Source organism: Phoenix dactylifera, unplaced genomic scaffold (assembly GCF_009389715.1).
Source record: "Phoenix dactylifera cultivar Barhee BC4 unplaced genomic scaffold, palm_55x_up_171113_PBpolish2nd_filt_p 000668F, whole genome shotgun sequence".
Classification (NCBI taxonomy): domain Eukaryota; kingdom Viridiplantae; phylum Streptophyta; class Magnoliopsida; order Arecales; family Arecaceae; genus Phoenix; species Phoenix dactylifera.
The window spans coordinates 238144-253375 of NW_024068055.1; positions in this window are offsets into that span (position 1 = coordinate 238144).

Here is a 15232-nt window from a genome sequence, read left to right on the forward strand (position 1 = left end):
TCTATTAGGTCAGCCCCCAAGTCTCCTCTTTTTATAACATCTAGGGCTCCTACAAGTTAGGAGCCCTTGATGTATTACCAAGAGGGGCGCCGGCCCCTCTTGTTGCCGCACCAAGGGATCAAAGGAGGAGGGGCGTGAGCCCCTCCCTCTCATGTTGCCCTAATCCTCATCTAATGAGGATTGGGAGGCCCTAATATGGTTTAGCCCTAATCCAATTAGGCTTAGCCCAAGGGTGAACCAATTTGGATCCAATCTAGTTAAGTCCTAATCCAATTAGAACTTAAATCAATTTTGACTCAATTGAACTCTTCAATCCTAATCCAATTAGGAGTCTTATTGATTCATTAGATTAATAATTAATTGTGACTTAAGAAATCCTAATCCAAATTAGGACATATTTAATTTTAGTCCTAATCTAATTAGGACTCTATTTGAATCCGAAGTCCTAATCTGATTAGGACTCTAGGAATCCTACTCCAAGTAGGAATCCGATTTTAATTCTAAACTCCTAATCTCATTAGGATTGTAGGAATCCTATTCTGTTGCCTAAGGTGACAAGCCAAGAGGGGGGGTGAATTGGTTTCTTTTAATTTTAACTATCTTACTTGTGTTAAATGATGTGTTAGTGAACTTAAACAAATCACAATGCAAACAACAAGAAGTATAGTGGTTCGGTGCTCTCCTTAGCACCTACGCCCACTCCCCAAGCGACCCCTTGGGAATTCACTATAATCCCGCGGATTACAGTTGGATTGTTTTCCGGGCTCACAATCCAAGAACCTTTATACCTTGGTTTTCCGGGTTCACCAAAAACCTATGTTGGTTTTACGGGCTCACCAACGAACCTATGTTGGTTTTTCGGGCTCACCAACGAACCTTTACAATTGGTTTTCCGGGTTCACCAATCAACCTATTCCGTTGGTTTTGCGGGCTAACCAACCAACCTTTACAAGTAGTTTAACAAATAATGGAAGAAGATTTAAACTCCTAGATGAGCATATGAAACAATATAATCAACAAAGAAGAGTTTAGAAAGTACTTATCGCTTGAAGTGACTTCTCTCTTCTTTTTCAAGGATGCTTCTCTCTTTAAGGGTGGATGGAGCTCTTGATGACTCTTTGAATCTGCTCAACCCCTTTCTTTGATTCTTGAATGAAGCACTTGGATGAAGAAGATTAGGGCACTTTCTCTTTCTTGTGTACTCTTTGATATTCTTTGGAAAAGATGTTCTATCTGATGAATAGTGCCCCTTTAAATAGTTTTCTACCTCCATTGGACAAGCCCCAATGGTTAGAATTCAAAAACTAGCCGTTACTCACTGTTGGAAGGACAAAAAGTACATCTGCAGAACTAGCCGTTATGCTTCTGCCCGTGTTTGGGTCGGCTAAACCTATCCTTGGGTCGACCCAACTTTCACTTGGGTCGACTCAAACATTTCTTGGGTCGACCCTCTCAGAATCCACAGAAACTTTGAAATTCAGCCTTCCTTCACTTGGGTCGACCCAACTTTTCTTTGGGTCGACTCAAGGTTCAGTTGGGTCGACTCAACTTCTTCTTGGATCGACTCTAACAGGGTTTCCAGAGAACCTTTTCTGTCTTCTGTTCTGTCTTGCCTTTGGGTCGACCCTCTCAGGGTTTGGGTCGACTCAAGCTTGGGTCGACTCAACTATATCTTGGGTCGACCCTCTCAGTAAATCCAGAGAACCATTTTCTGAGTTGTTTTGAGGATCTTGATGTTTGGGTCGACTCATGCTTTCCTTGGGTCGACCCAACACACTGTTCATCTGTGCCATTTTTGCAGAAGTGTGCCAAATGATTTCTTGATGTGCCGGGGTCGACCCAATCATCCTTTGGGTCGACTCAATCCACACTTTGCTGCATCTCAAGGTTAGATTCATTCAAATAAACAATGAAATGTATCTATATCAATTTAAACAAATATACTGAGAGTAACAGACTTAAGAATGTAGTATCGATTTAACTTATAACATACTCTAGATAATTGCTTGTTAATCATCAAAATAACACTATCATCCTCAATCTCCCCCTTTTTGATGATTACAAAATAAAGAGTATGAGCCTATTGATACTTGTCTTTAAAATCAGTTTTTGAAAGGGCTTAACTTGCTGAATTTCAGCTTTTCATATATAAGAGTGAAGTCTCCCCCTATATCATTCAAATGTTGCCAATTTGACTTTTTGAATTACTCCCCCTTTCATTTATAATTCATTAAAGATGAAACTCTAAAAATTTGAGATAAAATATGGGTTTTAGGTTATGTATCAAGGTGTGAAAGGTGCGTTCCAAATTCTGAAATTCTATGTGCCAAATTCTGAAATTTGATAGAAATTTTTGACTTGATCATTTTCATTGTTGCAAATTGCTCCTCCTTGGATGCATATGCTTTCTTATATGATTTTCAAGTTGTTTTACAAGTTATTTCGTTATTTCTCCTTTTTTTTTTTACTTCTCTTATCACTCTGTCTTTACTTCTCCCCCTATTACATTACTCTTTCTTTACTTCTCCCCCTTTTTGTTATCATCAAATAGATGCATGGGAAAAGACACAATAAATAACAAACATTCAAACTTCATTGATCAAAATAGGAACGTTTTAGTACATTCATGCCCAAAAACAAAAACAAATACAATGTTCCTGTTGCCCAGATAGACAACCCAAGAGGGGGGGGGGGGTGAATTGGGTTTTTAAATTAACTTGAATATTTAAAACTTTGTGGATGATTAATTTAAAACTATAGCAAGTTGTTTAATTAAAGCTAAGTGCTGTGAGTAGTGTCCGGGGAAGAAGATGAGAGACAATGCACTACAAACACAAAGTTTTATAGTGGTTCGGAGCTAACCCTTGCTCCTACGTCCACTCCCCAAGTGTCTCTTGGGAATTTCACTATAACCCCCTTGGATTACAGCCGGTTGTTTTGCAAGCTCACAACCAAACTTGTTGTTTTACGAGCTCACAACGAATTCGGTCGGTTTTCCCAAGCTCACCGACTAGAACCAAACCCCGATTGTTTTCCCGGGCTCACAATCAAACCCTTACACACGTTGGTTTTAACTTGGCTCACCAACCAACCTTAAACCCCTTGATTCAATCCCCCGATTGAATCAAGTAAATACAAGAGATAGAAGAAAACAGAAAATAGCTTCTCAAAAAGCAGATTTAAAACAATATAATCGTAAAGGAGTTAGAAGCCCTCAAACGCTTTTAAGCTGGTGAAGAGGTATGGCTTCTGGAACTCCGGTCTCCTCTTGAAAGAGTGGTCGACTTGAATGCAGGAGGAGGAAGCTTTGATTGTTGGGAAGAAGTTGTTGGAGCAGTAAATGCAGATCTCCCCTTTTTCGTTTAAGAGCACTTGGAGAGCTTGAAAACTTGAATGCTTGGAGTGGAATGTCTATCTTCTACCTTGCTACAGTCCTCTGTGGCTATTTAAGCCAACCCCCACGGAAACTAGCCGTTACTCTGCTTTTTCTGGCCGCTCTGCACACTCTGCGCAACCTGACAATATGACCGTTGGTGGGTTGGAGTCGACTCGCGCGATCAGGAGTCGACTCGGCTGTAGCAGGAGTCGACTCACGCTTTTCCGGAGTCGACTCGGCAACTGTTCCAAATTTGAATTAAAGTTGCCGTCTAGACTGGGAGTCGACTCGTCTTGACCTGGAGTCGACTCGCCAACTTCTGGAGCTGACCTGGCAATTTTGGAGTCGGCTCATCCACTGAAGTCCGTGGATCCAATTTTGAATTTTGTCCACTCGAGTCGACTCGACTGTCCTGGGAGTCGACTCGAATCTCAGAGCCCGAACTCCCGATTCTCTGTCTTTTGGCTCATCCAGTCTTGGAGTCGACTCGAACTTCCTTGGAGTCGACTCGGCTCTCAGTTTCCGAAAGTTGGTCTTCTGTCTGTTGATGGTCGCTCAGTCTCGGAGTCGACTCGTGTACTGCGGGAGTCGACTCGAATCTCAGAGTCCGAAAATCGTTCTCTGACTTTTTCCTTGTGTTCCTCTGAGAGTCGACTCTTACCTTCTTTGGAGTCGACCTGCCAACCATTGGAGTCGACTCGCGTTCCACTGGAGTCGACTCGAATCTCAGACCCGAAAACTGCTCTCTGACTTTTCTTTGTGTTTCTCTTGGAGTCGACTCTTACTACCCTGGAGTCGACTCGTTGAACATTGGAGTCGACTCGCGCACTTCGGGAGTCGACTCGTTGACAGTTTCTGAGTTGAAGCTTTCTGTCCTTCTGTCTGTTCTCAGTCGGAGTCGACTCGTACTGATCTGGAGTCGACTCGAGCTCGTGCCAGTGAACTTGATACGCTTGGAGTCGACTCGTGATACTCGGGAGTCGACTCGAGTCTCAGACTTTGGTTCAGCAGACTTCTTACCTTATCCAAAATACTATGAACCAAATCTAGAGACACTTGGACAGGATTTTCACTGAAACACTCAATTGAATTCATTAGTAATCACAAGATATACTCAAATGCTTTGAGCTCATCAAAATCAAATGGAGTTTTAATCAATCACTCCACAATCTCCCCCTTTTTGATGATGACAAAACTTTGAGTATATGTAAAATGAATTGCTCATAAAACAATGAAGTAAAATCCATAAATGAATTCAAATGTCTGATAATTTAATTTATCCAAGTTTGAAAGGAGTGAAACATTAAATTTCGGAGTTAAAGCTCCCCCTTTCATTTGGAATTATATAAGCCTTCATATTATGCAATCAATTGTTTGGCTTATATGTCATTAATGATTTAGCTTGATTAAGATTCAGATTCTCCCCCTCAACATATGCATTCAACTATGTTTTGATTCTCTGAATTTCCTTTTAATGCTTTGAAGTTTTTGAACTGAATTTTATCTTTTTAGAGGAAAAATCTGTCAATTTGTTCTTGAGTAGGATTCAGCTAATCTCCGAATATCCCTTGAATAGATTCTGGAGATTACTCCATTAGGAGCCCCAAAAGAGAGATAATGAGCCTCGAGGTACCGAATCCACTTAGAACAAATTTGAGTGTGTTTTTAAGAGTTTATCTTTTTATTTATTTCCATTGATTTCTTTTACATATTTTTCCATATTTCTCCCCTTTTACACATTTTATACGTATTTCTCCCCCTTTTTGTCATCATACCAAAAAGGAGGTAATCACACACAATCAATGGCACAAATGGCACAACCCATCATCAAATGGCACAGAACTGAAGATAAGATGTCTACTCATTGTATTGATATGAATGTGAATACATTTGAGCATACAATAAGTAAAGCAAAAACAAAACAAAACAAAAAGAACATCTATGGTCTTCTCGAGGATGAAGATCCCCCTCTCGAGGATGCATCTCCTCCTCTGGAGGATGTGGCACCTCCTCTCAATCGGCTCTGCTCCATGAGGAGGGTGACTGCATCTGTCACATGTCCGAGCTGCGTGATAATAGACGTGGTGGCTCTGCTATGTGTATTGGAGAGCTCTGTCACCGACGCCTGAAGCCCAGTCACCGATGTCTGAAGTGCGTCCAGCTTGTCGATGAGTACATTCGCCAAGCGCTCGGCCCCCTCGGTGGTGGTGTGCATGTCACGACCTATCTCCTCTCGCATCTGTCGAGTGGAGCTCGTGACCTCACTCATGCTGTGGAACTGGGCCTGGACCAAACTCCGGACATTGTAGATCTCTTCCCGTACATGAGCCGTCATGTCAGTCACGGCTGTCAAGGAAGGGACCAACTGAGAAGATACGGGTGCAGGAGTGGGGGCAGGCACCGCACCTCGGAGCTCCCGAAGCAGCTCATCCCTCAGATCTCGGACGATCTCCTGCCGCAGCTCCCGGAGCTGCTCTGTATCAATACGGACCTCCATAGATGGTGGAACTGAGGAGGAAGGTCCGGCAGAGGTGGTAGGAGCAGGAGGAGTGGATGGGAGGTCTGGATGGTCTGGAAGGTCTGGGTAGTCTGAATCTGGCTCAGGACTGGGTGATGGTCTGGTGGTCTGAGCAGTAAGAGTGGACTTCCTAACCCAGATCCCTTCTCTCTTCCGAAACCCCATCCTGTGCATAGTCCCCGTACATAAGCGATCAGTCCATCGCAAGGCACGAGAGGGTTCCCTCTCAGAAATGGAAATCTCGTACTGCCTAAAAAGAAGAGTGAATAACATCCCGTATGGGAGTGAGAGCCTAGGTCTATCTAGGGGCTCACACATATACCTATAAATGAGCTTTGGGAAGTTGATCGGGGTGTCCTGAAGGATATAAGACATAATAGCTAAGTCCCTCTCATTCACAAAATCAAATCTCCCTGTCTTAGGGAAGATGGACCTGGACAGAATGCTCAAAAGGATTCTCACTTCAATAGAAAGTGAGCTAGCAGATACCTCATCTAGGGGGGACTGAGGTGGATGCCCTAAGACGACCGTAAGGGCCGCAACTCTATCCTCAGGGTGTGCGGGAGCCACCCCTACTAATGGAAGGTGAAGGATATGGGCAATGAGGTCCTCTGTGACACGCAACGGGACACCTACTACCGTGCCCTCGATACCTCCATCTCCCCGATGGACGGTACTATAAAACTCTTGAACTAGGCCAGGATAGGTGGGAAGATCCAAGGTGAGGAAGTACTCTAGGCCCTGGGCTCTAAGCCTATCGCCTATGGTGAACCCCTCCCGGGAGAGATAGTCGAAATCGACAAACCTCCCGGAGGTGACGGCCTTCCCGGCCAACGGCCTAACGAGAACCACCCTAGGCGGGGAACGATCCGGAGGTGGTTGCCTCGCGGGATCGTGCCGCGCCTTGGAGCGCCGCTCGAGACCGGCCTCGGGACTGGACCTCTTCCTAACGACGGTCTTACGAGGCATCTTGACCTAAACGGAAAGAAAAAATACCTAGAGGACGGTGAAGGACCGACAGAGGAAGCTCGGGACGGACCCGAAATGACCTAGGAACGGACGGAAACTCAATGTCCGGCGAAGAATCGACGGGAAAAGGGGTTGGAGACGATCGGGGATGACCTAGGAGTCGGCTCTAGGGCTTTGTGAACAGTGGCGGCTTGAGGAAAAGTGTTTGCGAAACGACAACCCTAGGGTTAAAAAGTCGGATCCCGACTGCGAGTCGACTCCCCTGAGTCGCGAGTCGACTCGACCTCGAGTCGACTCCAGAATATGCGCGAGTCGACTCTCTGTTAGCGCATGTAGACTTCGTGTCGACTCCCGACATTGTGCGAGTCGACTCCCCCTCAGCTGCCAACTTTGCGAGTCGACTCCCGCAAATGTGCGAGTCGACTCCCCCTTAGGAGCCGGCTCTGAAACTTACTCAAGTCGTCTCTAACCTTGGCACGCACCTAAAAACCATGCCATAATCGTGCCAAATGAGGGAAAATTAGCTAATTAAGGACTGATTTGATGATCACTGTATAGAAACTCTATTTTAACCTCATTCTAATCATCAAAATCAATTAATCTAGTAAAAAACTCCCACTAGGATGGATCAATCACTCCTAATCCCCTTCTAAGCACACTAAACCTCTCTTCACTTAGGGGTTTTGTAAAAATGTCTGCTAATTGATTATCAGTACACACAAATTGGAGTGACACATCACCATTCAATACATGATCTCTTATGAAGTGATGTCTTATCTCAATGTGTTTAGTTCTTGAGTGTTGAATTGGATTTTTAGTGAGATTTATGGCACTTGTGTTATCACAATTAATGGGGATTTTATCTTGTTTAATGCCATAATCTTCTAATTGTTGTTTAATCCATAAGATTTGAGCACAACAACTCCCGGCTGCAACATATTCAGCTTCTGCAGTGGATAATGCAACCGAGTTTTGTTTCTTGCTAAACCATGAGATTAGGTTTTCTCCAAGAAATTGACAGGACCCGCTGGTACTTTTTCTATCCAGCTTACATCCAGCGAAGTCTGAATCTGTGTACCCTATTAAGTTTAGGCTAGATTCTTTAGAGTACCATAGCCCTATGTTCTTAGTTCCAATTAAGTATTTAAAGATTCTCTTAACTGCAGCTAGGTGTGATTCTTTAGGATTAGCCTGATATCTAGCACACATGCACACACTAAACATAATATCAGGCCTACTTGCAGTAAGATACAGTAAAGAACCTATCATACCTCTATAAAGTTTTTGATCTACAGATTTACCTGATTCATCTTGGTCTAACTTGCATGATGAGCTCATGGGGGTGCTGATTGACTTGTTTCCCTCCATATCAAACTTCTTGAGCATCTCCTTGATATATTTTGCTTGATTGATGAAGATGCCTCCTTCAGATTGTTTGATTTGAAGCCCGAGGAAGTAGTTCAGCTCTCCCATCATGCTCATCTCAAACTCACTCTGCATCAAATCAGCAAATTCCTCGCAGAGGCGATTGTTAGTAGCACCGAAAATGATATCATCAACATAAATCTGTACTAATAACATATCCTTATTTTTCTTTTTCAGAAATAATGTTGTATCTACATTTCCCCTAGAGAATTCATGTTCTAATAGAAATTTACTAAGTCTCTCATACCATGCTCTAGGTGCTTGTTTTAGTCCATAAAGTGCTTTGTTCAGTTTATACACATGATTAGGGTATTGATGATTTTCAAAACCAGGAGGTTGTTCTACATACACCTCCTCATTAATAAACCCATTTAGAAAAGCACTCTTTACATCCATTTGATATAGTTTGAAGTCCTTAGAGCATGCATATGCTAATAGAAGTCTAATTGCCTCAAGTCTAGCTACGGGAGCAAAGGTTTCATCAAAATCTATGCCTTCTTCTTGATTATAACCCTTTGCTACTAGTCTAGCCTTATTCCTTATAACAATTCCATTTTCATCTAGCTTATTTTTATATATCCATTTAGTACCTATAATTGGATATTCAGAAGGTCTCTCCACTAGATCCCAAACCTTGTTTCTAGTAAATTGATTTAGTTCTTCTTGCATTGCATTTATCCAATTTACATCATTTTCGGCTTCTTCTATATGTTTGGGCTCAAAGTGTGAAACAAAAGCTAGATGATTATTCAAATTCCTAAGGGATGCTCTAGTCCTAACCGGTTGTGATGGATCATCTAGAATTAGTTCCTTAGGATGCCCGTGAGCATACCTCCAAGCTTTAGCTAGCCCATGATCCACTATAGGCTCTTGGTTTGACGATTCTCCTTCAATCAACTTTTGATTATCATCTTGTAATCCCATCTCATCTATCTTTTCTTCAAGTATTTCAATATCATCATCAAAATTAACCTTCTTACTAGATGAGATGTCACTAGAGTCATCAAAAACAACATGTATAGATTCTTCTATAACTAGGGTTCTTTTATTAAAGATTCTATAGGCTTTACTAGTTGTAGAATAACCTAGGAATATTCCTTCATCAGATTTAGGATCAAATTTGTTGCCCAGATAGACAACCCAAGAGGGGGGGGTGAATTGGGTTTTAAAACAATTTGGATAATTTAAAACGTTATGGATGATTAATTAAAAACTATGCCAAGTTATTTAATTAATTACTATGTGCTGTGAGCAATATGAAATGAGAAGAGGAAGAGACAATCAATCACAAACACAAGTTTTATAGTGGTTCGGAGCTATCCCTTGCTCCTACGTCCACTCCCCAAGTTTCTCTTGGGAATACACTATAACCCCCTTGGATTACAGCCGGTTGTTTTGCAAGCTCACAACCAAACTTGTTGTTTTACGAGCTAACAACGAACTCGGTCGGTTTTCCCAGGCTCACCGACTAGAACCAACCCCGATTGTTTTCCCGGGCTCACAATCAAACCCTTTCACACGTTGGTTTTAAAACTGGCTCACCAACTAACCTTTTTCCCTTTGATTCAATCCCCCGATTGAACCAAGTAAATACACGTAGTAGAAAGAAAACAGAAAATAAGCTTCTCAAAAGCAGGTATGAAACAATATATTCAAGGATGAGTTTAGAAGCCCTCAAACGCTTTTAAGCTTAAGTAGAGGAATGGCTTCTTGACTCTGGTCTCCTCTTGGATGAGTGATCGACTTGAATGTAGGAGGAGGAAGCTTTGAATGCTGGGGAGAAGTTGGTGGCGCAGTAAATGCTGATCTCCCCTTTTTCTCGTTGAAGAGCACTTGCAAAGCTTGAAGACTTGAATGCTTGGAGTGGAATGTATGTTCTCTATTTTGCTACAGTCTTCTGTGGCTATTTAAGCCAACCCCCCACGGAAACTAGCCGTTACTCCACTTTTTCTGGCCGTTCTGCACACTCTGCGCAGCCTGACAATGTGACCGTTGGTGGGTTGGAGTCGACTCGCGCGATCAGGAGTCGACTCGGCTGTAGCGGGAGTCGACTCAAGCTTTTCAGGAGTCGACTCGGCAACTGTTCCAAGTTTGAATTAAAGTTGCCGTCACGACTGGGAGTCGACTCGTCTTGGCCCGGAGTCGACTCGCCAACTTCTGGCGCTGACCTGGCAATTTTGGAGTCGGCTTTTCCTCTGTAGACCGTGGATACAAATTTGAATTTTGCCCTCTCGAGTCGACTCGACTGTCCTGGGAGTCGACTCGAATCTCAGAGCCCGAACTCCCGATTCTCTGTCTTTTGGCTCATCCAGTCTTGGAGTCGACTCGAACTTCCTTGGAGTCGACTCGGCTCTCAGTTTCCGAAAGTTGGTCTTCTGCCTTTTGACGTGAAGCTTGTCTTGGTGTCGACTCGAGCTGTCTGGGAGTCGACTCGAATCTCAGTGGCAGTAACATGGTTTTCTCTGTTGATGGTCGCACAATCTTGGAGTCGACTCGCGTAATGCGGGAGTCGACTCGAATCTCAGAGTCCATAAAACACTCTCTGACTTTTTCTTTGTGCACCGGTGGGAGTCGACTCGCGTTCCACTGGAGTCGACTCGAATCTCAGAGTCCATAAAATACTCTCTGACTCTTTCTTTGTGTACCGCTGGGAGTCGACTCGCGTTCCACTGGAGTCGACTCGAATCTCAGAGTCCATAAAACACTCTCTGACTTTTTCTTTGTGCACCGCTGGGAGTCGACTCGCGTTCCACTGGAGTCGACTCGAATCTCAGATCTGAAAGACTGCTCTTCTATCCTTCTGTCTGTTTTCAGTCGGAGTCGACTCATACTGATTAGGAGTCGACTCGAGCTCGTGCCAGTGACCTTGATACGCTTGGAGTCGACTCGTGAAACTCGGGAGTCGACTCGAGTCTCAGACATTGGTTCAGCAGACTTCTTAACTTATCCAAAATACTGTAAACCATGTCTAGAAATACTTGAGCAGGATTTTCACTGAAACACTCAATTGAATTCATTAGTAATCACACGATATACTCAAATGCTTTGAGCTCATCAAAATCAAACGGGGTTTTAATCAATCACTCCACAATCTCCCCCTTTTTGATGATGACAAAACTTTGAGTATACGTAAAATGAATTGCTCAATAAATAATGAAATAAAATTCACAAGTGAATTCAAATGTCTGAAAATTTAATTTATCCAAGTTTGAAAGGTGTGAAACATTTAAATTTCGGAGTTAAAGCTCCCCCTTTCATTTGGAATTATATAAGCCTCCATATTATGCAATCAATTGTTTGGCTTATATGTTATCAATGATTTATCTTGATTAAAATTCAGATTCTCCCCCTCAACATATGCATTCAACTAGTTTTAGTTTTCTGAATTTCCTTTTAATGCTTTGAAATTTTTGAACTGAATTTTTTGTTTTTAGAGGGAAAATCTGTCAATTTGTTCTTGAGTACGATTAAGCTAATCTCCGAATATCCCTTGAATAGATTCTGGAGATTACTCCATTAGGAGCCCCAAAAGAGAGATAATGAGCCTCGAGGTACCGAATCCACTTAGAACAAATTTGTGTGTGTTTTTAAGAGTTCTTTTACATATTTTAACCATATTTCTCCCCTTATTACATATTTTATACATATTTCTCCCCCTTTTTGTCATCATATCAAAAAGGAGGTAATCACACACACAATCAATGGCACAAATGGCACAATCAAACATCAAATGGCACAGTCAATTGGCACAGAAATAAAGATAAGATGTCTACTCATTGTATTGATATGAAGGTGAATACATTTGAGCATACTATAAGTAAGGCAAAAACAATACAAAAGAAGATAAAACACAACTCAAAATCATCTATGTCCTCCTCGAGGATGTAGCTCCCCCTCTCGAGGATGTAGCTCCTCCTCTCGAGGATGTAGCTCCTCCTCTCGAGGATGCGTCTCCTCCTCTGGAGGATGTGGCTCCTCCTCCCAATCTGCTCCGCTCCATGAGGAGGGCGACTGCCTCTGTGACATGGCTAAGCTGTGTGATGATAGACGAGGTGGCTCTGCTGTGCATAGTGGAGAGCTCAGTCACCGACGTCTGAAGCCCAGTCACTGAGGTCTGAAGTGCGTCCAGCTTGCCGACAATCACATTCGACAAGCGCTCGGCCCCCTCGGTAGTGGTGTGCATGTCACGGCCTATCTCCTCTCGAAACTGTCGAGTGGTGCTCTTGATCTCCCTCATGTTGCGGAACTGGGCCTGCATCAAATCCCTGATATTATATATCTCTTCCCGCACTTTAGCCGTCATGTCTGTCACGGCTGTCAAGGATGGCACCAATGCGGAGGATGGAGTGGGTGCAGGAGTGGGTGCAGGAGTGGCAGCTGGCACGGAACCTCGGAGCTCCCGGAGCAGCTCGTCCCTCAAATCTCGGACGATCTCCTGCCGCAGCTCTCGGAGCTGCTCTGGATCAATACGGACCTCCATAGATGGTGGAGCTGAGGAGGAAGGTCCGGCAGAGGTGGTAGGAGCAGGAGGAGTGGATGGAAGGTCTGGATGATGTGGAGAGTCTGGGTAATCAGAGTCTGGCTCAGGACTGGGTGATGGTCTGGTGGTCTGAGCAGTGAGAGTGGACTTCCTAACCCAGATCCCGTCTTTCTTCCGAAATTCCATCCTGTGCATGGTCCCCGTACCCAAGCGATCAGTCCATCGCAAGGCACGAGAGGGTTCCCTCTCAGGAATGGAAATTTCGTACTGCCTAAACAGGAGAGTGAATATCATCCCGTATGGGAGGGAGAGCCTAGGTCTATCTAAAGGCTCACACATATACCTATAAATCAGCTTGGGGAAGTTGACCGGGGTGTCCTGAAGAATGTAAGACATAATAGCTAGGTCCCTCTCATTCACAAAATCAAATCTTCCTGTCTTAGGGAAGATGGACCTGGATAGAATGCTCAAGAGGATTCTCACTTCAATAGGAAGTGAGCTAGCAGATACCTCATCTAGGGGGGACTGAGGTGGCTGCCCTAAGACGATCGTAAGGGCCTCAAATCTATCCTCAGGATGTGCAGGAGCTACCCCTACCAGTGGGAGGTGGAGGATATGGGCAACGAGATCCTCCGTGACACGTAATGGGACACCTAATACCGTGCCCTCAATACCTCCATCTCCCCGATGGACGGTACTATAGAACTCTTGAACTAGGCCAGGATAGGTGGGAAGGTCCAAGGTGAGGAAGTACTCTAGACCCTGGGCTCTAAGCCTATCGCCTATGGTGAACCCTTCCCGGGAGAGGAAGTCAAAATCGACATACCTCCCGGTGGAGACGGCCTTCCCGGCCAATGGCCTAACATGAACCTCCCTAGGCGGGGAACGATCCGGAGGTGGTTGCCTCGCGGGATCATGCCGCGCCTTGGAGCGCCGCTCGGGAATGGCCGCGGGACGGGACCTCTTCCTAACGACGGCCTTACGAGGCATCTTGACCTAAACGGGAATAAAAATACCTTGAGGACGATGAAGGACGGACAGAGGAAGCTCGGGACGGACCGGAAATGACCTAGGAACGGATGGAAACTCAATGTCCGGCGAAGAATCGACGGGAAAAAGGCTTGGAGACGATCGGGGATGACCTAGGAGTCGGCTCTAGGGCTTTGTGAACAGTGGCGGCTTGAGGAAAAGTGTTTGCGAAACGACAAACCTAGGGTTAAAAAGTCGGATCCCGACTGCGAGTCGACTCCCCTGAGTCGCGAGTCGACTCGACCTCGAGTCGACTCCAGAATATGCGCGAGTCGACTCCCCTTTTGCTGCCAGCTTTGCGAGTCGACTCCCGCAAATGCGCGAGTCGACTCCCCCTTAGGAGCCGGCTCTGAAACTTACTCGAGTCGTCTCTAACCTTGGCACGCACTTAAAACTCTTGCTATAATCGCGCCAAATGAGGGAAAATCACCTAATTAAGGACTGATATGATGATCATTGAATAGAAACTCTCTTTTAACCTCATTCTCATCATCAAAATCAATTAATCTAGTGGTAACTCCCACTAGGATGGATCAATCACTCCTAATCCCCTTCTAAGCACACTAAATCTCTCTTCACTTAGGGGTTTTGTGAAAATATCTGCTAATTGATTATCAGTACACACAAAGTGGAGTGACACATCACCATTCAATACATGATCTCTTATGAAGTGATGTCTTATCTCAATGTGTTTAGTTCTTGAGTGTTGAATTGGATTTTTAGTTAGATTTATGGCACTTGTGTTATCACAATTAATGGGGATTTCATCTTGTTTAATGCCATAATCTTCTAATTGTTGTTTAATCCATAAGATTTGAGCACAACAACTCCCGGCTGCAACATATTCAGCTTCTGCAGTGGATAATGCAACCGAGTTTTGTTTCTTGCTAAACCATGAGATTAGGTTTTCTCCTAGAAATTGACAAGACCCGCTGGTACTTTTTCTATCAAGTTTACATCCAGCGAAGTCTGAATCTGTGTACCCTATTAAGTTTAGGCTAGATTCTTTAGAGTACCACAGTCCTATGTTCTTAGTTCCTATTAAGTATTTAAAGATTCTTTTAACTGCAGCTAGGTGTGATTCTTTAGGATTAGCCTGATATCTAGCACACATGCACACACTAAACATAATATCAGGTCTACTTGCAGTAAGATACAGTAAAGAACCTATCATACCTCTATAAAGTTTTTGATCGACGGATTTACCTGATTCATCTTGGTCTAACTTACATGATGAGCTCATGGGGGTGCTGATTGATTTGTTTCCCTCCATATCAAACTTCTTGAGCATCTCCTTGATATATTTTACTTGATTGATGAAGATGCCTTCTTCAGATTGTTTGATTTGAAGCCCGAGGAAGTAGTTCAGTTCTCCCATCATGCTCATTTCAAACTCACTCTGCATCAAATCAGCAAATTCTTCGCAGAGGCGATT